Below are 15,480 nucleotides of genomic sequence, written 5' to 3'. Positions count from 1 at the left end.
TCAGGAGAGGTTCCTCTGCTTTCTGCAGCGATGCTTCAGTGATGTCCCTCACAGACTTGCTGTACTGTACCATGCCTCGTCTTTTGCTGTGAAACATATCACCCATAGGATCAGTGTGTGGCCATCCTCTGTCACCCATAGGATCAGTGTGTGGCCATCCTCTGTCACCCACAGGATCAGTGTGAGGCCATTCTCTGAATCAGTGTCAGGCACAGCACTGGAGAATCACTTCTGAGCAGTTCCCGTGCAGCCTCTTACCTGCCAGTACAGAATCTGTTCAAAACCTACAGATAATGAAATTCTTAGAAGAAATGCCAGTTGTGGTTGGCTATGGATATACATACATCTCCAGACCAGAACTGCCCCAGGTCTGGGCACAAATAAACAATTTCAGTTCCACTTGTTAAGGAAAAGAAAGGGCAGGGAAGGACTGAGTCATCTTTCATTAATATAACTGGGCATTGTAGACCCCTTCTTGGGAGAAACTCTTGACAGTAACTGGCCCTTGAAATATAAAATAGAATCCTGAAGCAGCCTGCAATGGGATCTATGATTTGCAGCTAATAATAGCAAGGTTAATTACAGAAGGGAGTTTCAGAAACAGAAAGCACTAATCTCACTGAGCAAAAGTTGCTTCACTGGTGGCTCAAAATAATTACTAATAGGGTCTGATCGTAGAGCTGTTAATGATCACCCTTTATGGACTGGGGTTAGATATAGGAAGGGCATAGGTTGTTTGTGACTGAAAATCAAGTTTGTCTGCTACTGTTGTGATAAAGTATAGCTGCTGTCACTCCAACCCATGTTCTAAGTCCATAATTATGTTTATTAATGTATGACTAAGCCTCCTTACATTGAGAATTTGTGATACTGACCAGTCATACAATTCTATATCTGCACTCTTCTCTGACAAGCATTAAACACTAAGAAAGAAAGAATTAATATGCCAAGCTAATATGTAAGTAAATTCAATAGTAAATGTCTCCGCAAACCATAGGCAGTGATTTCATAACCATGTGAGTCTACCAGCTTTGCTATCAGATGCAGAATCTTCATTTATAGTCTTCATTTTACTTGGCTGGGCAATAGCAGTGAGGGCTACTTGAATGAATGTGTGACCTCTTCCAAGTGGGTCACAGAATTCCACAAATGCTTACTCGATTCTCATTGTAGAGTTGTTGCCTTCATCTTTACTAATCATTCCTTGAGCATCTCCTATATGATAGGTGTGTGTTACAATACATCATGGATTATAACTAATACACTGCTTTGCAACCCCTACTTGAAAGTGAGAGAACTAAGGCAAAGGAGGTTTAGGGTCTCATGGAAGATACAATGACCTCTAGTGAGCAACATGACTTGGATGTGAAGTAGAAATCTGCTATGCTCCTCTCCCTAAATGTCTTCTCCCATGTTATTTTTTTTATGTGTGGATGCCAACTTCTATTTATCCCATCCACATTAAATAACTGTATTTATTTCACTGTTCAAGCTTGAGTGATCCATAATATATTTGTTTGTTGAATAGAAGCCTGGTTTAGATCTTGCTTCCAACATGGCTTTGTCAATGAGGAAAGTGTACATAGCAGCCATTGTCATAGTAAGTGATGAGGTTCCAGACACACCACCTCCACCAAACACAAAACCTCCACCAGACACAACACCTCCACCAGACATACCACCTCCACCAGACACACCACCTCCACCAGACACAACACCTCCACCAGACACACCACCTCCACACACAACACTTTGATATAATATTAAATATTTTAAACCGGAGGAATTTGAGAAATAAGCATTGCACAAACGTCTGTCCTTCCACTCTGCCTTTCCTTCCTGAAGCAGGACATATAACCTGACAGTGCTTTCTGACTCTACCCTAAAGAAGACTAGGTCACAAGACTAGTGAGGGGCGTCCTTTCTTTACTCAGATGAAGAGTTGAGAATCTGAACAGTAAACCTGATGAGTTTCCTGCAGTAGCTTGTTACCATGAGCTTAAAAGCTCTGCCCTATCCCTTCCATGACTGCCTATTCTTCAAACCTGCCATAAAACTTTGTAGTTTAGGTGTTACTTGGGGATCATATTTTATCATGAGGGCTTCCAATCATATGTCTTTTACATTAACATAAACATATAATTTCTCCTTTAGTAAACCTTTTCTTTTAGGAGCCTTAACCATGATCTCAGAAAAATTTTTTCCTTTTCACTACAAATATTTTGTAGAAATAGTAACATGAACAGTTACTATTATGAGGTCTAGCAAGTCCCTATAAATTGTCTACTAGATCACCTCCATTTTCTCTCTTTTGTTTAGGAAATGATTGACATTTAAGGTAAAGAAAGGCCTATTAAATGCTTTTCTTTCTCGAGACTTTTTTTTTTATCCTAAATGATAAAAATTTGTAAGTATTTGTAACAGACAGGAAGTATGATGCTTTCATTCATATATGTATATATGAATATATATATATGGAGAGAGAGAGAGAGAGAGAGAGAGAGCTACACAAACATATCTGGTTAGGCTGATTAATATGAATTATTTCTTGTGCTATCATTTTATTTTTGTATTGAGAATACTAAAAATCTACTATGTACAGTTTTACAAATAAAATATGTCATTGAATAGGTCAACTCATTCTTGGTGTCTAACAGAAATGTTTATATTTCTTATCCAAACTCTTGCTTCCAGCTTCTGATAACCTGCTCTTTACTTTTATGCAAATAATGTTTTTATACTCCAAAAATAGTGAGACCATGCAGTGTTTTTCTTTCTGTGTTTCTTTCACTTAACATAGTATCCTCCAAGTCCATTCACAGGATTCATTATTTCTCAATTTCTAGTCAGTGTTCCATTACGTATATGCTTCATAGTTGCGTTACTCATCCATCCATTGACTGACAGGGCCTTAAGTTAATTTTGTGGTATTACAACACAGTACCAAGTCACAGTAATTTATAGCAGTTGGGATGTATTGGTTCATGATACCTCGAGGTAGGACACCTAATATTAAGACACCAGCCCCTTGGATATCATCCCATGGTAGGTGGTAGATAATTATGATGGCAGGAGAGTGAGTAAATAGTAGCTCAGACTCCCCTTACCCACGTGCTAGAGGGCTTGATCTAGACTCACTCTGCCTACCTGGCCTAATTACTTTTAATCTGGCCCCTCTTCTCAGGAGTGTTGCAATGAGTATTAGATTCTAACACATACTTATGGAGAACACGTTCAAAGAATGTAGACAGGTTGAGTCTGTATCTTGGCTCATGTAATAATTGTTCACTGAACCTGGGAAAGTAGCTGTTCTTAGACATACAGACTTCATGTCTTTGAATATCTATGCCCTGTAATGAGATTGCTAGATCATACAGGTGTTCTATTTTTAATTTTCAAAGAGGCTCCATACAACTTTCCACAATAACTACACTAATTTGCATTCTCATCAACAGTGTTCAATGCTATTCCTTTTTCTGCATCATCTCCAACATTTACCTTTCAATTCTGTCATAATAGCCAACTTGATAGGCGCAAGATAATAGCTTATCGTGGTTTTAATTAGCATTTCTGTGGTGATTTGGGAATGTTGAACAGTTTTGGCTTCATGTTCATTTTGGGCTTTTGTATGTCTTCTTTGGAGAAACGTCTATTCAAGCCTTTTAAGAATTAGATGATTTCATTTCTTGCTGATTAGGTGTTTGTGTTCCCTCCGAGCACTTATAAACCAGATCAAGTAGCCCTCTGAAGAACGCATTTATGTAATCTATGTGGTAGCATTTTCTTGTTTTTTCTCTGTGTTGCTCTCTCTGCTGTGCCCCCTCCAGATTATAGGAAACTACATTGGTCAGATTCTGTTGCTTTCCCGTCCCTGGGTTAGAACATCAAGGTGATGTTGGAAAATGGATGACCAGAGGAGATGGTGACAAGATGGGGCAGACTGAGTCACCTCTTTGTAGTTCTGTTTCCTATTGGGCTCCAACCACTGTTTCTTTCTCAACTGGAAACTCTCCATGAGTTCATTTGCCTTTAGGTAGGCACTTCTGGGCTTATTCTCCCTTGTCCCAACACATGCAAGCCCCTGGGTAAGAGACATAATAATGCTCACATACATCTGTGCAATATGCAAAAATGAAAGACAAAAACATAGTGGATCTTTCTGTTTTGATAAATATATCTTCAAAATGCTATATTTAAAAAAAATAGTTGCTTCGGAATCCATGGAGTAAACAACAGCCTTCTCTTACTCATTAGGCAAGAGGGTGTGATGTGGCTACTTACCCTACTATTCATTCTACCAAAACTCTACTGTCTAGGAACTAGAAAAATTCCATGAATGGGACATAGCACTAAAGAACAGGCACCATATCTTTCTCTTCTCCCTGTAAACAGATAAGTCCTCTTATCCATCTCAAGGCTGTGTTTTGGGATGCTCTGGGAAGGGAGAAGATAGGACTAGGGAAACAGCGTGTTCAGGATATGGCACTACACCGTTCAAGTTGGGACAGAAGCATGATCTGCAAAGGAATAGTAGCATCTGTGTGTTTATGCTCTCCTGACCCACTTTCTTCTCCGGGGAAGAAACACAGCTGGGAAGAGCAGGGTAAGCATTTCTAAAGTTCTGATCCAGAGCTCTGGTTTTCGACTATCGCTGATTTTGAAGGTCTGTAGCATGGTGTGGTAATATCTTTCTGATTTTGCTAGTCTCTTGGTTCTATCTCTTCAGCTCTTCATTAATCTGTTGAACTAACTCCCTGTCTTAACGTCTCATTTTGAAACAACCAGAGACCTTCTACTCACCCTGACTATACTCCAATTAATGTAAATTCATTAAAGATATAGAACATAGATTGCAGAAACATTTCTATTCAGTCAGTTGCTTTCATATGAGCTAAAGCGAATAATCCACGTTATGAAGACAGATTCTGACGAATAACCTTTTCTGACATTCTAACACATGTGCATTTCAGAAGTCATTTTCCAAAAGGCATTGTGTATTTGGCTGTACCTAAATCTGCATATGGAGTTATAAGGTAAATAGGACAGATGGAGGAAAATAGAAGTGGGATATTTCAACATTCCATCCAGGCACAGGGGCAAGAGAGTGATGGTGATTCAACTAAATACTGTGTCTTACCCAATATAGAGCTTTTTGATGGCAAGCTGCAGCCTTGGGTCTTCTACAATCCACTCAAACACTTCCCACATTGGATCTCGTTCACATATCACTCTACCAAGGCAGTGCACTGCTAGCTCTTAAAATAAATCTTACACATATGGTTCTTATATAATGAAGACGAAACCTGTGCAGTGGGGCTGGAAATATTCACATTTGGTCTCTGGATAACGCTCAGGGAGAGATCCTGCCTGAGTTATGTAACGATTCAATTCCTAGGTTAGATTTGTTTGTTTGCATTTTCCTAGAAGGCAGAGGAATTTGATGTGCATCAGACTTTTGTGCCTTGCCATTTTCTGCTAAGAGATAAGATTTCATGGTTGAAGAGTCATGATTTCAGTAATAAAATCTTCAATTCTATGTTGATGACATAATGTGATATCGCCCTTTCTAATTCGTCGCTGGTAACATTGTTGCTAAGAGAAAAATCAAGCATCTATTTGGCATTGTTCTGCCACTTGCGTTGCTATGCTCGTAACTCTCCCACTGCAGCAAGTCTGCTCTGGCAGATGCTGCAGACGGCTGAGATTTGGCAGGAGAAAGAAAGGCAAAGTACTCATTGTCTGGTGTTACTAAAATCCGGAGCCAACTTTAAATTATCAATGTCAGTAAAGGCAAGGATCTCTTAAATCCAGAGCTCATCAATAAGTTATAATGGAAGAGGAGAAACAAGAAAGTAAAGTTTCATTTGACCAAACATTACTGTCTTTTCCCTGTATTTTTCTTTTTTGAGTTAAGATTTTCTAAGCTAGAAAAACAGATCAAGCCTTTCCAAGATCAGCACTGTGGCTGCTAGTGCTAGAATGAGGAACTTGGCTATCATTTTCTTTTCTTTTCTTTTCTTTTTTTTTTTTTTTTGAAATGGGTATATGTGACTGCCACTCACAATTTCTAAGTTGAAGTTATTTTCCTGGGTAACATAGCAAGAACAGAGAGAGAATGATTTTCCAACAGGGACAGGCCACTGGAGAGGAAAGGAAAGCAACCAGCCTCCTCCAAAGGCTGAACAAAGGATTGATCGTACTACCTAGGAACAATAATGCCAGGAACCTACCCAACTGAGGAACAGGAGACTCAGGACCAGTGCAGATGTCACTGATAGCATAGCTGTGTCCTGGGACCAGAAGTATCACGTGCAACCAGTGGGAAGCGAGTATTGCTCCTTTAGACTCTCACCAATGTGCGATTGATGAGATGTAATAATTCAACTTTACTTTGGATTACTTGATGCTGTCAGAGAAGAAAAGGAAGACAATGTAACTAACCCACAGTGCAACTGAGAGCTGTCACTTTTCTTTCCTTGTCTCCAATAGATTGTTCCTATCTAAATGTTGATATCTCCATTATTCATTTTTTAGACAAGATCAGCATATGCCTATGAATCAGTAAATTCTGTTAACTTTGGGGAAGGAGGAGAGATTATATGCATGCTGATAAACTGGTAATACCATAATTTCCTGAACAGAATGGTGTGCATCCCTTTCCAGTTGGTCTGTGTAGCTATGCTTTTTTTTTTTTTTTTCTTGAACTGGTACTTAAGCAACTAAGCATAGTTACCTATGTCAAACAGGAAACTCTTCCTTCATTCCTTCCTTCCTTCCTTCCTTCCTTCCTTCCTTCCTTCCTTTCTTTCTTTCTAACTATACATTTAATTGCTATCTTGACATTATGTTAGCTGTGACAGGAGACAGTGTTTACCCTATGAAAAATTCACCTTGTAAGAAGTATGGTAAGTCCTCCATTGGGTAAAACGTTTAGACCATCTATATCCTCCAATATCACCATAAGTATATATCTGTTCATATGATATATAGGCCTTAGGCCTTTTCATTTGTTTTGTTTTTTCCCTTGCTATAATTTCTTTTCTTTTTTAAAAAAAATTTTATTAGATATTTTCTTTATTTACATTTCAAATGTTATCTCCTTTCCTAGTTTCCCCTCCGAATATTCCCTATCCCCTACCCCCTCCCTGCTCCCCAGCCCACCCACTCTCATTCCTGGTCCTGGCATTACCATACACTGGGACATAGAGCCTTCACAGGACCAAGGGCCTCTTCTCCCATTGATGACCGACTAGGCCATCCTCTGCTACATATACAGCTAGAGTCACAAGTTCCACCATGTGTTTTCTTTGATTGGTAGTATAGTTCCAAGGAGCTCTGGGGTACTGGTTAGTGCATATTGATGTTCCTCCTATGGGACTTCAGTCACCTTCAACTCCCTAGGTATTTCTCTAGCTCCTTCATTGGGGACCTTGTGCTCTGTCCAGTGGATAACTGTGAGCATCCACTTCTGTATTTGCCAGGCATTGGCAGAGCCTCACAGGAGACAGCTATATCAGGCTCCTGTCAGCAGGCTCTTGTTAGCATCTGCCTAGTGACTGGGTTTGGTTGATGTTGATGGGATGGATCCCCAAGTGAGGCAGTCTCTGGATGGCTGTTCCTTTAGTCTCTGCTCCAAACTTTGTCTCTGTAAGTCCTTCCATGGGTATTTTGTTCTCCCTTCTAAAAATCCCTAAAAAGGATTCTGAGATTCTGGGCTAATATCCACTTATCAGTGGGTGCATATCATGTGAGGAAACTTTTTTTTTTTATAAAACTCAGGGTAGCCAAGATGTTAGATATTCAAAGAGACATAGGGTTGTTGTTAACAGCGGTTACAAGTAAGATTACAGTGAGAACTTCAAGGGATTGAATACCTCCTGTGGATGGGCATTTCCTGGCATGCTGCACCCCAACAGGGCACTCTGCAGCGTTTCTATTTCACCTCTTCTTATGTACTCACTCCATCTTCACTTCTGTATCTCACTGATCCTCATCTCTCAAATGTTCGCTTTCAGACTCGGCAACATACTTCCCATGTTAATATGAATTTATTCTTCCTTGGAAGTAATTATAACCCTCCACATGTCAAAAAATTATGGGACAGAGTGCTGTTCAGCTTGAGTCGTGTTCCAGCACATGAGGCGATAAAAACGCTTTATCTGAACAGTACTCCATGTAAAATAGATATTTGTGTTCTCACTTGAATTCTTCAGAAGCAGATGGCCACTTTCTTAGTAATAAAAATAATTCTCCTCACTTAAAAGACTTTTATTGGAAAATATATTCACTGGAATTGTGTCATATTGTCACCATACCATTCCTGTGGGTAAGACAGAGCTTATAAGATGGAGTTTCATGTAGTTTTTATCAGGAAGGAACAAACCAACATCTGTACTTGGAATCACCTTCAGGACACCTCCTGAAACCTCAGGTTTCTTAATAGGATGAGAATTGATTTGTTTATTGGCATTTTCCTGTGTGAAAATGTATTGCTGTTTTTTATGGAACATATTAAAGTGGATGTCAACAAGGTAATATCAAAGCTGACATTCCAGCTGGACTTTCCTGCCATGTGTGGATAAACTCTCATCTTTTTCACACTTTTTTTTTCAGAAGCAAATGTGGGATGCTTGATGGAGCAGTGTATTAATAGCTGAACTGTGGGGTTTTGTGAGCAACTGTAGGTCCTAGGAGCTCTGTCAGTGTGGTAAAAGCTGGCAGCTTGACTTTTATTTCTAGCAGAGATAGCCACTTATACATATTATGTATTAGGAGTAAGACACACACACACATCATATACATGTATATGTGTCATATAAACATATATGTATGCATGTATATATGTATGTATGTGTGCGTGTGTGTGTATATACATATACATATACATATACTTTACATATACATATACATATACATATACATATACATATACATATACATATACATATACATATACATACATATACATATACGCGCAGTAAGTGCTCAGCAAATAAAAATATAAGAATGTGAGAAGAGAATACTTGCCAAAAGGTGACTTGAACCATACAACTTGAACCAAGAAGGCTCTCAGTTGATAGGTTAGATTTTCATTGCTGTGACAAAGTATCCATGATAAGTCATTTAATAGGAAGTACTGATTCTTGCGGTTTTGGAAGTGTAAGTTCCTGGTCAACTGACTTCCTCACTTTCACCTGAGGCAAGCAAGAGCACCATGGCAGAAAGGACATGAGGGAACAAAGCTACTCCAGCATGGAAGTCAGGAAACAAAGAGAAAGGCAGAAGACACATTCTCAAGAGAAACACCTAGTAACATATTTCCTTCCACTATGTGTTGTCTCCAATGACCCACTTCCTTTCCATTATGCGCTATACCTTAGCTTCCACCACCTTCCAATATTGCCATGAAGTTATAAGTTTGTCAACGGATTAACCACTGATTGACATTCAAAATCATGTTGATCCAATCATGCCCCAGAGTCCGTGCAGGGTAACCAAGCATTTATTTAACACATAAACCGTTGGAGTCATTTTATAATCAAGCTATAATTATTGGTAATTTGGAGCCTTCCTGGGATGAAAGAGGTAGCCAAATAAATCAATAATTAAGTGTATCTGGCCTTTAACTCATAATAGAAAGTTAAGTTTTGCTTGCTATGTCTATTTTTAAACAAGAAGTATACATTCAAATTAGTTTTCTCTCAAATGACATTATTTTGTCTACCAATTTCTGTCATTAGTTTGTCTCCTACTATAGCAACAATTAGAAGAACTTGGTCTTACAGGAGAGATAGCTCATAGGTTGAATTCCTGTTCTACTACCTACTGAGTGTTTTACCTTTGTCCTTGTTCTCTGGAAGAATGTGTTCTCATGCTCTTCAGGAATTACTGTGGGAGTAACTGTACCCTTATTAAAAATGACAAGGAAAACTTCTTACTTCAGTGAAGGGAGAGAGAGACTTGCCATAGGGGTGGGATATTAGACACAACTTTTCTGAGACAAAAACACTGGAGGATTTTTGAAGGCTGAAGAGAGGGCTAGTGGAATACTTGATGGTGAGAGCGGTCAGTGCAAGTGGCCGTCTATATTTGCTAATAATGAGACTCTACCACTCGGCAGAGACTTGGAGCATCTGCAGCAGATTGGTGAATACCTTTCAAAGTGAAGGCCTACCAGTCCTTGAGAAGGACATGTCTTGTTGGTAGAAGGCTTCCATCTCGAAGATGCACAAGTAGATTTTACAGGTGCACATTTTCTAAAACTAGACACTGTCGCTTAAGGGAAGCTGTGCTCTGGAATCAAAAGAAACCCATTGCAAGGTTGTCTAGTGGAAAAGAGAATGAATATTCAGGTTATCCTTCCCTTTTGATGTGTCTGGTTGGTGATTCCTCATACTCTATTCCTATCTTACGCAGGGTGTCTGGTCAGCTGACCACAGATTGCCCAATCTCTTTGGATTCCATCTCAAAATACAAAATTTCCTTTCCTTTTTTTCTCTCTATTTTAATCTGTCTTAACACATTAACAGGCATTATCTGTCTCACAAGTGATTGACCTATCTCTAAAGAACCTTCTGTGTCAGAAAGGGCAGGGGGAAAGTGCCTTGTATTACTTAAGAGTCTGAGATTTTGTGTAGACATAAAATAGGACTGACATTAGCTCAATAGTAGTCTTGCTCTGTGAATCACGGCTCACCCTGAAAGTTGTTCTCACTGACCTCAGAGTGCCTTCCAGGTCGCCTCCACTCCGTTGATTGTTCTACCTTATACTAGCTACTCTCAACCTTTTGTTTTGTTTTTTCCTTTAACAATCTCATCCCGACAAAAGCTTCAACAAAACCAAACATTCAAAGAGAGTGGGGTTATAAATAATTTACTAGTTTCTAAGTTAAACTTTTTTTTAACAGGTTATTGTTTGTAATGGAAAAGTAAAACAACTCAAACTTTAGAAAAAAAAAACTTTAGGTATGGGCGTAAATTTCCTCTGAATATTATTAATTAATTAACATGGAAAGTCTGTTCACTTTCTACAGCTGTTTAACAAAAAATATATGTCACATACAGGGAAGCAAATAAAGTGCCCAAATCTTGGAATTTAAAAACTGTTAGAAAAAATACCTTTGAAGGTTCTTTTCAACCCTGTAGAATGGATTTCATAGACTCTTTTCTTATAGTAACAGTACAGTAAAAATAGAACTACTGTATGTGTGTAGGTGTCCCAGATGCTGTACTTCTAGTCAATCTGTTTTAGTTACATTGATTTAGAATTCTACCTACATTACCCATAAGTAGCAACCATAAGTAGCAATCAGATACCTATTTCTTTGGGACTAGATTTTTGTGAGTCTTTATATGTCAAAGGTCTTTGCCCAACTGTTTCTTCTACTACTTAATTTTGCCATATTGATTGCAGGCATTAACAGTAGACAGCTTGGAAATAAATTCTTAGATCCCATTTTGACTTGTAGTATCTTTGGAGACCTGATGTTTCTCTGTTATTTTCATTGACTGTACCTTAAGGACAGTTATTCCTATAAACTTCATGTTTTAAAGGTGTGTGCTGGCATTCCTTCTTTATAAAATGCTTTCCACATGAAAAGTTCTACCTAATAGTATATATGGTCTTCCTGTGTTTTATGGGAAATGTGCGAATCTGTGATGTTCACATATTTAAAGTGAGGTGTAGAGTTATATTTGGGCATGCAGTAACTAGTTTCTTGGGTCTGAGGCTGGCTGTCAGTGTGGCTCACAGCTTTTATGTTATGAAGAAGTGCTCATCTCTCATCCTTATATGACAATGACAATACTCTCTAGGAGAATTATTGTAGAGGCTGGGTGTGATGATGGAGATAAAACTCTTAGGGCAGAGCCTGGCATGCAGCACTCACTCTCAATAAAACAACAAAATCTCAAGGAAGATAGTTATTGAAATTGAAACTGCCTACATTATATTAACCCTACATATACTTGATCACAGGGCAAAAAAAAAATTCATTTAATACTTCTTGTCTCTAGTCACATGGTATTCAAATTATGACAGTACCATAAAGATTGTTAGAGCAATTCATATTATTTTCACAAAACTCTCTTTTCTAGTTAATACAGATTGGCAGCAGGCAGAAAAAGGTATCTCACTGTCAGAATTATGAGACCCTGTTTCATTAGTTGGAAGTTACCTAAATTTGCTATATAAAGAACATGCTCTTAAATTACTATAGGTGCTGTACTGAGAACTAAGATTAGATGTATGCTTTCCTGTGGTCATCTTCCTTCTTCATAGTTGCTTTGGGATCAATTAAGATGAGTGTGTTGCCTCACAGGAGAAACATGTGATCTCTTTATATGCAAATTAAAAGATGCTCAGCATTACTGATAATCAGGAAAGCAGATACTAATACATGAAGGAGGAAGGGTCCCCCACCCACTGAATGTCTGAAAGTATTGGAACTGCCTTTACCCTGTGCTGTGTAAGATATGAAGCCACTGAAATACATAGGTAATAGGATTATAAAATGCTACTACAGTCAATTATCAAAACTGTCAGTTTCTTGAAGAGTTATGCATGCACTCACCATGGGACCTAGCTGGATCAATCACTCTTCTCTTTATGCTGGCAAAATACAAGACACAAACGACCTAAGAAAGGGAAGGCTTATTTGGCTCACAGTCTGAGGGTGCATTCCATCACTGCAGGACGGTGTTAACATCGAGTCCATAGTCAGGAAGCAGAGAGCTGAATGCTACCGCCCAGCTCATTTGATCCTTTTTCCTCAATTTAGGACCCCAGATCATGAGACAATGTTGCCCATATTCATGGTGATTGTTTCCTCCTCAGGAAAACCTTTCTGGAAACACCCTCACAGACACATTTCCATGGAAATTCTAAAGCTGACTTTGAAGATTAACCTAATCATTCCTGTAGTTTAACTCTTAAATGTGTATCCAAGAGAAATAACACAAAGGATTTTATACAAATATCCATTGCATCAATGTCGCTATAAGGAATACAAATAAAAACTTATGCTTGGTGTAGTTTAACCAAGGCTGAGCCCTAATTTGAGAATTTCACTATTCTCTCTGTCTTCCTTTTGTTTATACTTTTTGGTCTTTGTTGCCAGTCTGATCTGTCTGTCTTTGATACCTATTGGTTGTGCTTATCCATAACAGAACACATTGCTCTGTATTTATTGAGCAGTGAAGAAAACATGGTATAAGAAAGGAATAAATCGTTCTTTCCAAAACAATTAGAATCGATTTCTACAAGGAAAGAAGTGACTGCTGACCCAACTGACCCAGAACAGCACTTGACTCTCCATATGCTGCTTCCTACATTTATGGGATAGTTATGCTTTTAAGGCTGCTGCCAACCTGTTGGCTGTTTACAATAAATGATCACCATCACACACACACACACACACACACACACACACACACACACACACACACATACACATATAGGCACGCATGCACAATGTAGGCTCTGAAGTATGGAAGAATATATAACTTAAAATTCAGTCTATGTTCTTACCTTAAAGTTGGAAAAACTGATTACATGGGAAATCCAGGACATGGTGTGCCATTGTTTCCTTTAATGTTGGCTAAACATAAATGGACTGAGTATAGAGTAGAACAGTAGGTAAATGTCTTCTGTGATCTCAAAGTATATTATTAACTGGCCTGCAAGGCCTGGTAAATGTTTAGTCTTGAACTTCAAGAGCAATAGATACTTTCAGGAAGAAGAAGAAAAAAAAAAAAACAAACAAAAAACTACGTATCACCACAGTCTATAATGTCTAAAAACTGGACATAGTTTATCAATAGATGAGTGTGTACCCTATGTTTATATGGTTCATACCACACAGAGCAGAGAAAATGGGACCAAATATTGAAACCTGTTATAAGCAATGAGAAAAAACAAAAACAAAAGAAGCATGAATAAAATGGCATGAATAAAAACTTTGTTTTTACGAAATATTTTTAAAAAGTGAATTTATATAGAAAACAAACTCCTAATTGTCTGAAGCTGAGGCTAACCATTTATTGTAAAGCAATATAAAGGAAGCATTTAGTCAATTTTCTATATCCTGATTATGGAAAAACTTAACCAATTGAATGGACTGAATTGAATTGAGCACTGATTTTTGTTGTACACAAAAGTCTCATATTTATCTAGAATATATGAATAAATGTTAAATAACTCAAAATATAATAGTCTGTTGGAGTTCATGATTAAAGTTAGAGGAAAACACAAAAACAAATAGCACATGTAAGAAACAGACTTGCACCTTTGTCCGTTTTGTGTAACTCAGGTAACTGATGACCACGTCTAGCCCTGTGAGTAGCCAACACTTGGCCATTTCCTTTAATACAACCTTTTTTCTAGTCTTCAAGCCCCAATAGCTATTATTGATTCTCAATAATATTGTATTAAAGTAGGAGGTGGTAAACTACTGTGGGTTTCCTTTTATGAAACAGAAATTCAAAATATGGTAAGGGATTATCTACCACCATTATGTACACAAACTCAGTCATGTGTGGATGTATTGCTACTTCAAATGTAACTCCTTTATAAATCAGTAGCATTGACTGTATTGTTTTGTATGTCTTTAGTCTCTAGGGTCTGACACACAAAGCATAACCTGTTCCTTCTTTCTGCTAGATTGAATAGTTTGAGAGCCTGAGTACTAGGCATAGCAATGCAGAGAGAAATGACTTAGGTACTGAGCTTCAAGAAGCTTTCAATATGGGTACTGTAGGAATGACTCAGCGCTTAAAGCAATTGGAGCATATGCATAAGGACTGGTGTTCAGATTTCCAACAGCACTGTTTATGCTAGGTGACCTCAGTGACAATCATGGGAGACAGGGACAGGGACCCCAAGAGTAAGCTAGATAGTGAATCTATCCATACTGATGAACTCTGAGTTTGGTTACAAGAACCTTCCTTAAATGAATAAAGGAGGTAAGCAATGGAGGATGATGGTTCCTAACATCAAACTCAGCCCTCCACATGCACATCCAGACATGCGCACATGTACTCACGCACATAATGTACTCATACACACACAAAAGTATCCATAAATAGGTGAACACTGAATACATACATATAAGCATGTGCATGGACGCACGCGTGCACACGCACACACGCACAGAAAATGGATACAAAGAAGAAAGGAAGTTGACACCAGGATATGATCTACCTCCTCCAACAGCTATACAAAAGTTCCCATTCAGCCAGTAGTTTGTCCACATAGTCTTTCACTCCTTCTGCAATGAAGCATTTTTGTCTTAACACAGGTCAGCCTCCGTGTTTTACCCTGGGCTTACACTGATGATCAATATCAGTAGTTGTGCATCAAATGAAAAGGTCCATCTTGCATCCTTACATCTTGCATACCTGGGTGGTGGGGAATGTATGGGAATGTGATAATGAGCCATGAAATTTGCTAATAGTGCTAACAGCGAGCCATAAGTCCAGTGT

The 15,480-nt window shown here is 38.4% G+C and overlaps 1 protein-coding gene across 4 annotated transcripts in view; it reads left to right on the top strand.

The window, feature by feature from the left end:
• The window catches only part of Adgrb3 (adhesion G protein-coupled receptor B3), a 767,297-nt gene that overhangs the window by 662,916 nt on the left and 88,901 nt on the right, over positions 1–15,480 (top strand). The window lies entirely within an intron of this gene.

The sequence above is a fragment of the Mus musculus genome, chromosome 1 (genome assembly GCF_000001635.26).
Source record: "Mus musculus strain C57BL/6J chromosome 1, GRCm38.p6 C57BL/6J".
Classification (NCBI taxonomy): domain Eukaryota; kingdom Metazoa; phylum Chordata; class Mammalia; order Rodentia; family Muridae; genus Mus; species Mus musculus.
This window is presented reverse-complemented; position numbering and strand designations above follow the sequence as displayed.